At 33.3% G+C, this 15,212-nt stretch overlaps 1 long non-coding RNA gene across 1 annotated transcript; it reads right to left on the bottom strand.

Moving 5' to 3' along the window:
* Positions 1-8,116: 8,116 nt before the first annotated feature.
* On the bottom strand, positions 8,117-12,164 carry LOC143048733 (uncharacterized). Its single transcript, XR_012969924.1, has 2 exons — positions 11,812-12,164; positions 8,117-8,617 (listed from the first exon to the last, which is right to left on the bottom strand). It is a non-coding gene; the product is annotated as an uncharacterized LOC143048733 (long non-coding RNA).
* Positions 12,165-15,212: the final 3,048 nt, after the last annotated feature.

Raw genomic sequence — 15,212 nt, 5'->3', positions numbered from 1 at the left:
TGGACCAACATCGGCATTTGAAAGAGCCTCAAATTGTGAAAAGAAATAGTAATTAAAAAAAAGTTTTGGCAGTACTTTACTTTTTGAAACTTTATTTCCTCTGGAATATATTTATTAACAGTTTATTTCATCTGGAATAACGTTGAAAGTCCAAATTTTCAATAGAAACATTCCTATTAGATGTACACTGGTTAAACATTGTAATTTTGGCTTTGGATGACTGATATTTTATGTTCAACTACTTCGACTATGTTAACAGATAAAAATTTACAATAACATACAGAAAAAAGGTCGTCGATGCCATCTCGAATACCTTAATAAGAAAGTGATTTATGACAGTTTTTGTCAACGAACTGTACAGTGATTATTTAAAAACGCACAACGAACTCGACACATTTGGTGAGACGAACGATACAGTAAGAGAAAACTTAAAAAGTATGATATTGCGTTTATTTTGAGTTCTAGGGAACATTTGAAGGCACGTAGTAATTCAATGTATAGTTATTTATTATTGCTTAAGGCATTAATACGCAAAAGTGTATGCACGAAAATATATTCAGCATTGTTTATCTCGTAAAACGTATAAAATTGCACCACGTATGTGCGTTTTGCGTCTAGCAGATTTATCAAACGTTCTAAGCAATATATAAAACTTACAACAACTGTATAATTGAATAAATAAACTAACTTGCACACTGACATATTTATATATACTGAAATATGTTTTAGAGAGGCATTCGAAATTGTTGTCATCCCAAATGATGTCCTGATTATCGCTTCGAACGCGTCAACGTCCGGATTCATTTGTATCGGGGTTATACGGGGTGTTTTTGAAGTGTGACGAATTTCGGGTTATATCTTTTTGTTGTTCGTTCGTTGCCGTAATCATACTACCCTTTTTATTCTTGATTGTTAATGGTTGAGGATTGTACGGGGTAGATAGTTTATCTTTCTTTTCCTGTTTAACTAGTACGGTATCTCCTACTGTAAAATCAGGTACTTTTACTGAATGTTTTTTCTCGAAGTATAATTTCATTTTACTTTTGTTCTTGTGGTCTTCTTTTCGAACTTCACTGTCGGCTTGGTCATTTATTAAAATGTTCGGCATTTTTGTGTTAATTTTCCTTCCAAATAAAAGTTCTGCCGGAACACGTTAGTTGTTGAGTGTGGTGTTGCTCTATAATTGCGAAGAAATGTGTGTATTTCTTGCTTCCAACTACGATGTTCCGTTTGAGCTGCACGAATTGCTTTCCCTATAGTTCTCATGAATCTTTCACTTTCCGCGTTAGTGCGAGGCCATAATGGTGTTATTTTGCGGTGCTTAAAACCCATGTTATCTGCAAAATTTCGGAACTCTCCTGAATTAAACGGCGGTCCGTTGTCTGTTTTCAGTTCTTTCGGTATTCCAAAAATTGAGAAAGTTTTGTCTAATAGCGGTATGACAGACTTTGCGGTTAAACTGGTTAAGGTTTCAATTACAGGATACCTTGAGTATTCATCTATTATTACCATAACGTAATATCCATTCGGAAATGGTCCACAAAAGTCCATGCTGAGATTCTCCCATACATTATTCGGTATCTCAGACATTTGTAACGGTTCGAAAACATTTTTCGGGGTTGACGCTAAACATGGTATACATGATTTACATGTTAGTTCTACAAGTTTGTCTATTCCAGGGAAGTATACCTTTTCACGTAACAACTGCTTTGTACGTACTATGCCCTGGTGCCCTTTATGTGCAAGGTCAATTACACGCATCTGTAAATCTTTCGCAATAACGATTCTATTATCATGCAGTATGATCTCCATATCATTAACGGGAACGACTGTTAATTCGTATCGTAATCTTGAGAATGTATCTAGCGTATTACTCTCATACTTGTCCCACCTGTTTGATTTTAATGCAGTAATTACGGTTTGCAGGTCACTGTCCTTTTGTGTACTATCAGCTATCTCACTAAGGGTCATTGCCTTCGGCACAGCGTTGTCAGTTAAGTATCGAACATACTCTTCAGCTAATTGAGTATGTTTACATGCAATAGATGTAGTCGGGGTCGGATGTCTTGATAAATAATCGGCCGCGTTCACCTTTCCTGGTTTGTACTGTACTTTGAAATTGTATCCCTGTAATCTTAATCTCCATCGTTCAATGCGTGCTGGTGTTTTTGCCTTTGGACTGTTGAATATAGTTTCAAGAGGTTGGTGATCGGATACCAATGTAAATGATTGTCCGTACAAATAAAGGTGAAAATGTTCAATTGCCCATACAATTGCTAATGCTTCCTTTTCTGTTTGCGAATAGCGTGTTTCAACGTCTGTCAATGATCGGCTTGCGTATGCGATTATTTTCCCATTTTGTGTTAATAATCCAGCTAATCCAACGGGACTTGCATCTACTATCAACATTGTTTCTTTGTTAGGGTCAAAGTATGACATCACACGGTCAGCAACAAGTTCATTCTTTAACTTGTCAAATGATTTCTGTTGTTTAGTTGTCCATTCCCACTTGGAATCCTGCTTTGTTAATCTACGGAGCGGTTCAGTTATAGTTGAGTAATTTGGAATGAAACGTCCAACATAATTGGTCATTGCTAAAAAACTACGAATCTCACCTACGTCTTTCGGTATTGTCGTGTTCCTGATAGCGCTTATTTTTCTTGGATCGGTGATATGCCATCTGCACTAAAAATATGACCATAGAATTCAAGTTTGTTCTTATTAAATTCACATTTTGCCTTATTCAATGTTAAGTTCTTCTCTTTAAGACGTGCAAATAATTTTTCCAATCGTTTATCATGTTCGTCCTGGTTCCTTCCAAATACGATTATATCATCGGATATATTTCGAACTCCGTCTAATCCTTCAAGTGCATTACTAAGTGTGTTTTGAAATAACCCCGCGGCTGATGAAACACCAAAACTGAGTCGTTTGTATCTACGTAATCCTACGTGTGTCGTGAAGGTTGTGATGTTTCGGGATTCTTCGTTTAATTCCAATTGATGATATCCACTTCGAAGGTCCATTTTCGAGAATACTTTAGATCCGTTTAAATCCAAGATCATATCATCAAGTGTTGGTGTAATATGACGTGAACACAAAATAGCCTTGTTCGGTTCCCTCATATCCACGCATAATCGAATTTCGTTCTTGTTTTTCGGTTTAGGGGCCACAACTATCGGGGACACCCAAGGTGTTGGTCCTTCAACCTTTTCAATTATATCCTGTTTTTCGAGTTTCTCAAGTTCTGCTTCTACTTGTTTGCGAATGTGAAACGGAATACGCCTATGTGGTTGTATTACTGGTTTTACACACGGGGGGGGGGGGTAACTTCGATATTTTTTTGGTAGAGGTGTGCCATTTTTGCCTCAAAAAACGTACCCATTTTAATATAACATTCACTGAAATTCAGTACCTATAGTTATATAAATATTTAAGAAAGAATGACCTATACTTATATACAATATTTAAAATATGACGTCAAAACGTTATTGAAGAAGAAATCAGGAGACAAATTTCCGGGGTTCATTTGGGAACTTATTTGATAGGTGAACTTTCAAATGAATTGATTTAATTTAATATAATAATTGACCATTAATAATGTAGGATTCTCAATAGCATATTTATATATGATATGTAGATCATACCCCAAATCAATATACAGTTATCAAACGTAAATGCATTTTAATATAGGATGTCATTAAAAAGGAGGGTCATTCTTATATAAAATCTCGCAAAATTATGACCCTTATTTTTGGCACATCCCCGTATACCCAATAATAGGAAGTTACCCCCCCCCCCCCCCCCCCCCCCCCCCCCCCCCCCGTGGTTTTACACTTCCATCAATATGAATTTTCACTTTTTCATCTTTTAATTTTCCAATTCCATTGAACACATCGCTATATTTATTGCATAATATTTCATGTTTATCTGCTACTGCCGAAATGACTGGCACTATGCTTAATTCAACAGATGTATCATAGCACAATAAAGTGCTTTCATCAATAACATTAATACTTGATCCTGTATCAATTAAAATATCCACATTAGAATTATTGATTTTCACGTTGATTTTCGGTTGTCCTTTCTGTACTTTATTCACAGTATTTTCTCTTAATCCAAATACGTAACCATCATCTGAACTGCTGTCATGAGCATCGTCATGTTCGTAATTGTCAACTTTGTTTACTTTTCGTTTGAAAGTGCTAGTTCCATCCATACGTTTGGATCTACATACAGAAGCGAAATGATTCAACTTTTTACATGAGTTACAGCTTTTTCCAAATGCAGGACACTTGTTTGCATGCGGAAAGTCTCCTCCGCAGTTTCTGCAATTAGTCTTTTTCTTTACGTTTTGGTCAGTTTGCGTCTGTAGAAATCGTGGTCCGTTGCGACGTCTTCCAACTCCTTTTCTCACAGCATTTGCGGATTGTTTGTCTGATTGTTCAATTTCCGTTGCCTGTTTTTTGGAAAGTTCTAACGCTCTAGCAGATGAAATTAATCCTTCAAAGGTCGTGTCTTCCCGAAGAGCTTTTCGTCTTAGTCTAGTTGAATGACAACCTTGGATAATTTGCGATTTCACTTCTTTAGATGTTTCCGTAAATTCACAGATTACAGCTAGCTGGCGTAGTCTCGTGTGAAAACTGTCGATAGTTTCATCAGATGTTTGTTTGGCTTGCCCAAATTTGTAGATTTCATATTCCGTATTCTTTTTCGGAGCAAAGTAAGCGGTTAACTTGTGTTTAGCGGCAGAAAAGTCTTCTCCTGTATTGTCAAGGGTATCAAAGACTTCGTTGACATCTTCTCCAGCGTAATGTAACAAGAGTGCTCTTTGTCGTTTGCTGTCCTTAATGTTTAAACCAATGAATAAATTTTCTAGTCTACTTATCCATTTACGCCACCTTATTTCAGCATTATTCTCATGTACCGGAAAACTCGGAAAAGTTGGTAAAGATGCAGCCATGGTTTGATTATCAGTGTCACTAATTATTAAATCCATAGAAATACATTTTTAAACATTACCAACTTTTTTTTTATCCTCGTCGCCAATGTAACGTTTGTAGCCTATATATATTAACTAAGAGACAAGCCATGTGTACTGATTAAGATACTTTAATATAATGCTCCAGCTAACTAATCAACACAAACGACCTTATCTGTTATGTCCATCAACACAACACGTGCGTGAACTCTGAACTGTATAGATATTTATGAATGAATGAAAGTTACAATATTACACATATGAACTTTCAATTCTAGGATAAGATTTTTTTCAAAACTTCATAGTAAAAGTGGTACAGTTTTAGCCGTAAAAGGAGTTCGTATGGGAAATTACATTGTCAATATTTACAGGAATGCAACCTATAGAACGAAGACAACATTAGAGTGCAGCTCCTCATACTCACATAGACAATTAAATGACCAGTAACAACAGCTATACCTTATGACAATATAAAGAGTTTAAAAAACCAAAGAACACGCTCATCAAAATGCTTGATTAGTGATTGACAACAGATTTGTTACGTTCAGAGGACGTGTTTTTCAATAGACTGTCGTCATTCCAATAGGAACCAATTGTGCCCCTCTTCTTGCCGACTTGTTTGTTTCTTTATTATTATGAGGTTGACTTCATACAGGAACTTCTTATGAAAAAAGATAAGAAGTTAGCAATTTCCTTTAACTCTACTTTCCGCTATACAGATGACGTTCTTTCACTAAATAATTCAGAATTTGGTGACTATGTTGAACGCATCTATCCCATCGAACTAGAGATAAAGAATACAACATATACTGTTAAGTCGGCCTCATATCTTGAAAGTGTTCCATCTAAAAATTGACAATGAGGGTCGGTTAAAACAAAACTTTATGACAAAAGAGATGATTTCAGCTTTCCAATTGTGAACTTTCCATTTTTTAGTAGCAACAGTCCAGCAGCACCTGCATACGGGGTATATATCTCCCAATTGATACTATATTCCCGTGTTTGCATTTCCTATCATGATTTTCTTGATAGAGGGTTGCTGCTAACAAGGAAGCTATTAAACCAAGAGTTCCAAACGGTGAAGTTGAAATCATCCCTTCGTATATTTTACAGACGCCACCACGAGTTGGTTGCAATTGACCGTTATGGAATAACCGTTTCACAAATGATATCGGATATGTTTCTTACTACAATCCTCTTCCCTTTTATGAATTTGACCTACCGAATAAGACTATTTACCGGATTTGTTATAACATAAGCAACACGACGGGTGCCACATGTGGAGCAGGATCTTCTTACCCTTCCGGAGCACCTGAGATCTCTCCTAGTTTTTGGTGGGGTTCGTGTTGCTTATTCTTTAGTTTTCTATCCTGTGTCATGTGTTCTATTGTTTGTCTTTTTGTCCTTTTCATTTTTAGCCAGGAGTTGTCAGTTTATTTTCGATTTATGAGTTGGACTGTGCCTCTGGTATCTTTCGTCCCTCTTTTAGAGTATGATCATTTGAATATCTTAATTTTCTTTAATTCAATAATAATAATACAATTTCTTTTGTGTTATATTTTATTTCATGTTTTCGTCCATGGGCTTATTTGTTATTTTGTTTATTGCATACATACATCTTACTTTTATCATTACTTATATAATTACATAGAAGTGTTATCATATATCAGCACACTTCCAGGGTTTTGACCAGAAAAAGACACGAGGGTACAGCGACTCACATTGTCACACAAAAACAGTGATGAGATGTCAATTTGATGACAAAAAAATATGTGTAAAGATATTTTATCATTAAACTCATCATGTTTAAGTATTAGAAGTAAGAATTAAGTGTATATACAGGTATTTTAAAAATGTTATACATAAAGGCAACAGATGTGTATCGCTGTTCAATAGTGACTATAGTCCTAAATCGATTAACCGAAGACCAATCCGGGTCACAAACGAAAATCGGTTGAAACACATCAACGATTAGAGGAAAAAAACAGAAACACTTAGCTGTTATACAAAATAAGACCCACGCATACATAGAAACGAACGATCTTATAACAATTGCAATATTCCTGACTTGATACAGGACAGTTTTAGTAAAAGTGGTTGTTAGACCTCATTTTATGGCTAGCCACAAACTCCATCTTATATGGATATGTTGAAAATACCGCTAAAATGAAAAACAACATACCTGACAGGAATACAATACAAACACAAAAAAATCTCCGGACAGTGAAATATATGACTGAATAGATTAATAGTACATAACAAAATATAAATTATAGAATAAGAACGGACACATCCCATGAATTTACGAATTAATAAGAACAATGCTCTCATTTTTATCCGTTTCCATACACAAAAAAGTTATACTGTTACACACTTCATTTATATGATGAAAGGCAGACGACAGAAAAAAAGTTACTAAAATGAACTTAACAATAATAATTACTGGATTTCATATATGCGTTTATGTATTGGGAAGGGAAAAAAGATGGAGACAAATTACATTTTTATAGAAAGGAAGACGAATAATTCGTCAGAAGGGAGGAGTGAGTATAATAGGTTGAGGATTATAGTTATGTTGTATTAGAAAGGAAGAGTAAGTATAGGGTATAGATTATAGCTGTGAGATAATGAAGTTTTACATCGCTTAATATAGAAATGTTTTTTTATGGACATGTGGTCTGTCGAGTTGAAAAGTAAAACGGATTTTGAAATTCGGATCGAAGAACGAGCTTATTAATTGGTCTTTATGAAAAGGGAATGACTATACTGCAGTTACAACAATCGGCATGCATAAGGTACTAATGTTGCCATGAAATGCATATTCCTTTTTGTTTTTATTCTGCAATAGTCAATTAAAAAAAACGAATGAAACAGCAGAGTTTTACCCAATGCTTGACAATACCTAATGCAGAAAATATAAACTTGATGAATTAAAACAGGTAAAAACTGACCAATAGACAATAATATAGGAACTATAATATCATGTTTAGTTTTTTTTGTTGTGTTTAAAAACAATTCTTATGATTTCTTGTAATTAATGATACTCTGTAATATTGCCTTGAATCCCCAATCCACCATTGAAGGATTTATCCATCACTATGATGTTAGAGTTTCCAGGTATATTTAGTAAGAACGTCTGATCAACATTTATTGTAAAATAAAATCCCGGAAGTACAAACAGTTTATCCTTTACTTGAATAGTTCCTGCATCCAAGTTCTTATAAATTGTGGCCGTGCATTTAAAATTATCATTGCTGTATTCAATACACGCAGAATAAATTGTGTCTTTTCCCATGTTCTTCACATCAATTTGTAACGACAGCCAGATAAGAAGAATACCACTTTCTCTCACAATAAATCTATCCATCCGCTGGTTGTATTTGATAAAGGAGTTAGTGCTGGTATTTTTCCATTGGAGTCGAGATGGTTGGCCAACGATATTGCCAAGGAACGATGTCGAAGACGAATGCTGTGGATAGTATACTGGTTTACGGTCCTTTTCGTCTTTCTTGTTGTGAAGCACATTGGACATGCCAATAATCAAACCAATAAATAAAACCAGTACCAATACAAAGCCAATACACTTACTATGTTGTTTACAGCAGTCCGACATTGTCTTAAGTCATACTAGCTGTCCTGAAATTAATAACAATAAAAATGATGTATTTTAACAATAAAAATGGTGTATTTTTATAAGTAAGAAATGAAATTTTAATGTGTTGTTCTCAAAAGCATAAGACGAAACAAAATGGCTGCAGTTCATTTTTACTCATTGCTAGTCTCACAATGTTATATTTGACTCAAATATAACTTTTCAAATGATTCAATTGCGCCAAATAACATAATTCAGTTGAACCAACTTAACTGTGCATAAACATCTATTAAACATATTAGTCATAAAAAGCATAGACCTTCAAAAGAAGAATGTATGGAATAAACGGGCAATTATTTGTTATTGGAAGAAAAGGCGAATTTACGATAGCTTAGCATGAATGTTTACCAACCACAGGACCAAATACAAGTAATGGACAGGAGTAATTTTATCAGCACTAAGTAAGTGTTTTATTCACCGCAACCATCTATGCTTGTATTTGTTGTCAATGTTGTGAAATTTCAAGTCCATTCTTGCATGATATAAAGAAAGCGCAGCATTAATTCATGCACAACGCGGAACAGGAAACAACGTAATCTTGAGATAATATTCTTACAGTTTTCAATAGACAAAAAAATTGATGATAACCGATTGAACAAAATCATAAAACATATTTAACGCTTATAGGTTGTTATTTTTGCGTCTGTTTTGGTATAGGCAAATGGTAGTATGTTCTTAATACTTACGGTATTGAAGATTTTTCCACTTTGATAGGCAACTAGTATACAGACCACATGCAAAAATAGTCGGTAAAATAAATTCGTTACACGGTGTGCTAGTGACCGAATACGATTTATATATGGGTTCAGTAAATTCCAATTGGGAATATTCGAGCTTCACTATAATATTATGTGCCTTATAACATTGCCTACTAATATAACTTCACCTAGTTTATCTTCTGTTACGCAACCAAATATCAAATTACAGGTAGAACTCAAACCCTATGTTGTAGTAATCGCACGTTGAAACATTTGATTTTATGTTTCAATGGTTTATCATAATATGTGAAATATATACAGATCATCTAGAAGAGGCCTTTCAAGAAAACTTGTCATTCAAATTGGTACATGTGCCACACTAATTACTTGTCTTTTGAAAATGAGTAATTAACCATTGGTTCATCCACGTTATAGAGATAAAAAATGCAGACTTTTACAACGACATAGTTTCGCTAGCAAACTTTGAAATAATAGCCATGGTTAAGGAGAAACGTAGATATTTTTTTTTATAGTTAGGATTTTCCCTCTAGGAAATAAACTTAGTTTTGTTTAAACTATATTTCAACTTGTACCCATTTCATTCTAAAAGATATTAAAAAATGTTCACCTTAATCGTCCTACAATATTTGTTCTACTTATAACATTTAATTGCAGGTTTTCAAATGATTGATGTCAGAACACAAAGCAGCTGTCAGGATATATAAAATCAGTTGATCATGTTTGTATGAATGTATATGAAGCTTTTGTTATATTATAATCTTTCGAGATAATATGAGTACGTTTAGTCGGTTCGCTGACTAAAATAAAAATAGGAATAGTTTCGCAGAACTTTAAAATTCATATTTGCAAAACATAGTTAATCTCTAAAAGATTACTTTATGTAATCTATTCAATTACTATTGATTTGCAAATGTACATGTAGTTACGTTAAACAGCCATCATAAAGGAATAAATGTATAATGATTAGAAAAGCTATGATTATTTTCTTTTAAAAAGAATAATCTGAATATATCTAATATTTGGTCGATTAGAATAGATATTGATTTTTGAAAAGTCTAATTAGGGAAAAGAAGAATAACAAATATACTGAACTTCGAGGAAAATTCAAAAAGAAAAGTCCCTAATCAAATGACAAAATCAATAGCTCAAACACATTAAACGAATGGATAACAACTGTCATATTCATGACTTACAGGCATTTTCTTATGTAAAAAAATATGGATTAAACCTGGTTTTAAATGCATTTATTTTATTAAGGTGACAGTTATATTTCAGGTGTGACCTAAAGAGTACTATTTTCTTTTTAAACCAATGGTGCCTTTCTTTATGTTGTTTAATACAATATCACACCATAATTCAAATCGAAGTGATCCTTAATTTATAATGCGTCGTGTATATATATTCTCACAGATGAAGGTTCTATGTTATATCCGAACTATTTATAGATCATACCTTCAGTTATTATTTGCTTTTTTAAATATTGGTGTTTCACCAAGACCTTGTTTATAAATATTCCGTATCAACTTCACAAATAATACATGATGGTCTTGATCTATAGATTCTGCGTACTGATGTTATTTATCATCTTAACAACGTGTTATATTATTCTTTCATTTGTCTTTGTTCTATTATTAATATTACTTTTACTGTTGGATTGTTTTATGTGATATCCATTTAACGTGGCTCGGTACTTAAACATCCCGTCAATGTGTTTGCATTATCTTCATTTTTTTTGCCGGTGTGTTTTTTATATGCGACTTTTTGTGTTTCTTTGGTTCTTTAAAAAAAAAAACGCGACTCTGTACTTTATAAGATCCCGTCAGTATGATAGTGTTCTATTATATGTCATTATGATATATTATGAATTAGAAAATATGTTGAACCAAAAACGTCAAAATTATTCAATCGCGTAGTGGAATGAACTATTTGTGGATTTTTATAAATTCTATACAACTTTTGGACTATTTTAAATCTCGGTCTATTTCTGAAATTAATTCTTACATAATTTTGATTTATTCACCTGGTATGCTAACATTGGCCATGTGAAATTTTAAAATTGTTTGTATATACATTGAACGACAAATATATGTGACGTATAAATTTTCTGACGTCAGACACGTGAATCAATGAATGTAGATAGATGTTTTTGTGTTCTGTTTAACTGTTCCTTTTAAAATTGTTACACGGTGATGACTGCTGTACCCATGTTGTGACTATTTTATTTATTAATGTCTGTTTAATTCACGCATCATTGTAAATATAACGGAATTTGTTGAGACAGTTCTTGTCCATGCGTTTTTGATGTGTTTTGTCATTTGATTTTGCCATGTGATTATGGACTTTCCGATTAGATTTTCCTCTGACATGTCTGAGTTCAGTATTTTTGTGAATTCACTTTTTGCACACAGTTTCATGCGTGTAAAGTACTTCTATGAAATAGTAATGTAATTCATACTTACAGGCTTGCGTTCTGTATAGAAAACATATATTACATTGGCACAACAATAGTATACTGTAGATATTTTCTATTACATTGGCACAACAATAGTATACTGCAGATATTTTCTATTACATTGGCACAACAATAGTATACTGCAGATATTTTCCTTCCTTCTCACAGCAATTAGTATGTACGCAATTAACTTTGTTGTCTAATTTTGATACCTAGTCATTTAAGTTTTTTTAATATGATTTTTCACATTTAGATCACTGAACATAAATCGGTTAATGATTAAGTTATTAAATGTTTACGTAAGGATATATATTAAATAAATATAAAAAGACCATTCAAAATGCAATTCTGTCATTTATCCTTTTGCGCAGTGGTATAATTTAAAGACGCTTACTAAGTATTCAAGCAATTAAATGTATCACAGTACCTTGTACTTCATATTACATTTTAAACACGCCGTAAAAAAATAGCACGTTCAAATTTCTATGAAAAAGACCTGTTTCTAGGGTTTGCAGTTTTAATGAAGCCTCAATCCTATACGTACATATTATGAAATATTTGCAAACAATCACAACATCTCGACTGTATTTCAACAATCAAAATAGAAATAAGATATGTATGAATAAATTGACTGCTCTTTTTTTCTCAGATTTTCACTGTTCAAATTTGATAAAACCTTGAAATTCAATATATCTAACACGCATTACCTTTTTTCTTTTAACATAACCTACATTCTTACTAAATATTTTGCCTATAAATATACTTTAAATGTAAGGACAACAGATCAATTGTCCTTCTCAGTATTGTTTATCACATTTTCTATGAATTTGTAATACAAAACAACACTTCAATGTGTCACAAAAGTACTTTAATTCCAGAATTGTGGTCTGCTAATTCCCATTTTTTTTTAAGCATTACCATAATCCAATCTTTCTGTTACAGAGGTATGGTGCTGCATGCTGAGAGTTTGGTCGAAAAAAACCTCCTAGAATTTGACCACAGGATGATTCACTAACAATCAATTCGGTCTTAATTGTTCTGGTTTATCTATAACATGTTCATACACATCCAAGTTTTGATATCTTCCAAACAAGACTCTACAGGTTCTGAGATGTCATCCCATTTATATAATGGTTTGATGACTTGGTAAACTTGTTCATCATCATTTTATGCTGGACAACTAGAAATAGTTGTTAATCTTCAACCAGATCCAAAGTATATGTCTTACAAAGCCTTTTGTCTCTTTCTATATATATATATATATATACAACTCGTCTAAACATCAACCCAACAATGTTAGATCTGTAAATTTGCTTTCGCACTTGTTGGGTTGATGTTTAGACGAGTTGTGGGTTCGAATCCCGGCGAGGGAAGAACCAAAAATTTGCGAAAGCAAATTTACAGATCTAACATTGTTGGGTTGATGTTTAGACGAGTTGTATATATATATATATATATATAGAGAGAGAGAGAGAGAGAGAGAGAGAGGGGTTGATGTTTAGACGAGTTGTATATATATATATATATATATATATAGAGAGAGAGAGAGAGAGAGAGAGAGAGAGAGAGAGTTCTCTTTCTATTTTGAGATCATGGGCACTGATTCTGATTTCATATATGACACTTCTCAAGAGTTTTTTTTAAGATAGGCGAAATTCTTTAACAAAAAGAAGGGTTAGTTTGAAATTTACTAATTAACCTCTTTTGTATCTGTTCTTTTTGTGTTCCAACCTTTCACAAATCTATTCTAAAGTTTATGCATAACTTGATAAAAAAAATTAGCTTTACATCTTGAATTTAAATATTCAGCTTTTTAAAAATATAATGTATGGATGAATACCAGCTTTCGATGTTATCAGAAACCCTTTTTTGGTTGCACATATATAGTTATCATATAGTAACTTAGAAACTATGTAAAATAATTAAAAAAAAGAAGCTAAACCAATATTTCACTATAGTTGATAATACAATTTACAATATGTAAAGGACTATACCAAGTTTTCTCCTAGCACAGGTAAGCTAGAGGACTTCCTTTTTACACCTGAAATAAACTTCATATAATTATCTATAAACGGATTTATCTAAAATTCATTAATATTTTTGTATACCTTACAACAAAATTATTCATTTCCCTTTGTACATTATTTTATTTTGCGGCATTGTGCCCAAGGTTATGATTTACTTTCTGAAATTGTTTAACATCTGACTATTTATTTTATTGATTGTTTATGTTGTGTCATAGATCAAATGTATTCGTTCAGTGTATGTTCACTTGTTTGTGTTAATATGGCTTGATTTTATAGTGTGTCTTTCTATGTTTTGATGTTACATTATTGTTTCGGGTAAGGGTGAAGGTTTGTACCTATCAAATCATTTAAACCCGCTGAATTTGTTTGCACCTGTCCAAAGTCAGAAATCTGGTGTTCAGTAGTTGTCATTTGTTGATGTGGTTCATACATGTCATAAGCGTTTCTCGTTTTTGTCGAGCCTGCGACTTTAGTTGCAGAAAGCTCGACATAGAGATAGTGATCCGGCGGCGGCGGCGGTGTTAGCTCACTTCTTAAAAGCTTTATATTTTAGAAGGTAAAAGACATGGATGCTTCATACTTTGTATATAGATGCCTCATGTTACAAAGTTTCCGTCAGTCACATGTCCAATGTCCTTGGCCTCATTTTCATGGTTCAGTGACTACTTGAAAAAAAGTTAAGATTTTTTGAAATGTTAAATTCTCTCTTATTATAAGTAATAGGATAACTATATTTGGTATGTGCGTACCTTGCAAGGTCTTCAGCCCATTGGACGGGTTTCAGTTTTCACTTGAACTCGACCTCAGTTCATGGATCAGTGAACAAGGTTAAGTTTTGGTGGTCAAGTCCATAATTCAGATACTATAAGCAATAGGTCTTGTATATTTGGTGTATGGAAGGACTGTAAGGTGTACATGGACAACTGGCAAGTGTCATCTGACCTTGACCTCATTTTCATGGTTCAGTGGTTACAGTTAAGTTTTTGTGTTTTGGTCTGTTTTTCTTATACTGTATGCAATAGATCTAACATATTTGGTGTATGGAATGAATGTTAGGTGTACATGTCTAGCTGCCAGGTGTCATCTGACCTTGACCTCATCTTAATGGTTCAGTGGTCAAAGTTAAGTTTTTGAGCTTTGGTCTTTTTTTCTAATTATATGCAATAGGTCAACTATATTTGGTGTATGGAAATATTTTAGGATCTTATTGTCAGTTGCGCAAGTTTTATTTTACCATGACCTCCTTTTCACGTTTCATTGCTCGGTATTAAGTTTTTGTGTTTTGGTCTGTTTTTCTTAATCTATAAGCAATAGGTCAAATATATTTGTTTTATGGAAGAATTGTCAGCTGTACATGTCTGCCTGGCATTGTCGATCTGAC

This window comes from Mytilus galloprovincialis, chromosome 10 (genome assembly GCF_965363235.1).
Source record: "Mytilus galloprovincialis chromosome 10, xbMytGall1.hap1.1, whole genome shotgun sequence".
Lineage (NCBI taxonomy): Eukaryota > Metazoa > Mollusca > Bivalvia > Mytilida > Mytilidae > Mytilus > Mytilus galloprovincialis.
The sequence above is the reverse complement of the archived record's forward strand: the minus strand, read 5'-3'. Positions and strand labels throughout refer to the sequence as shown.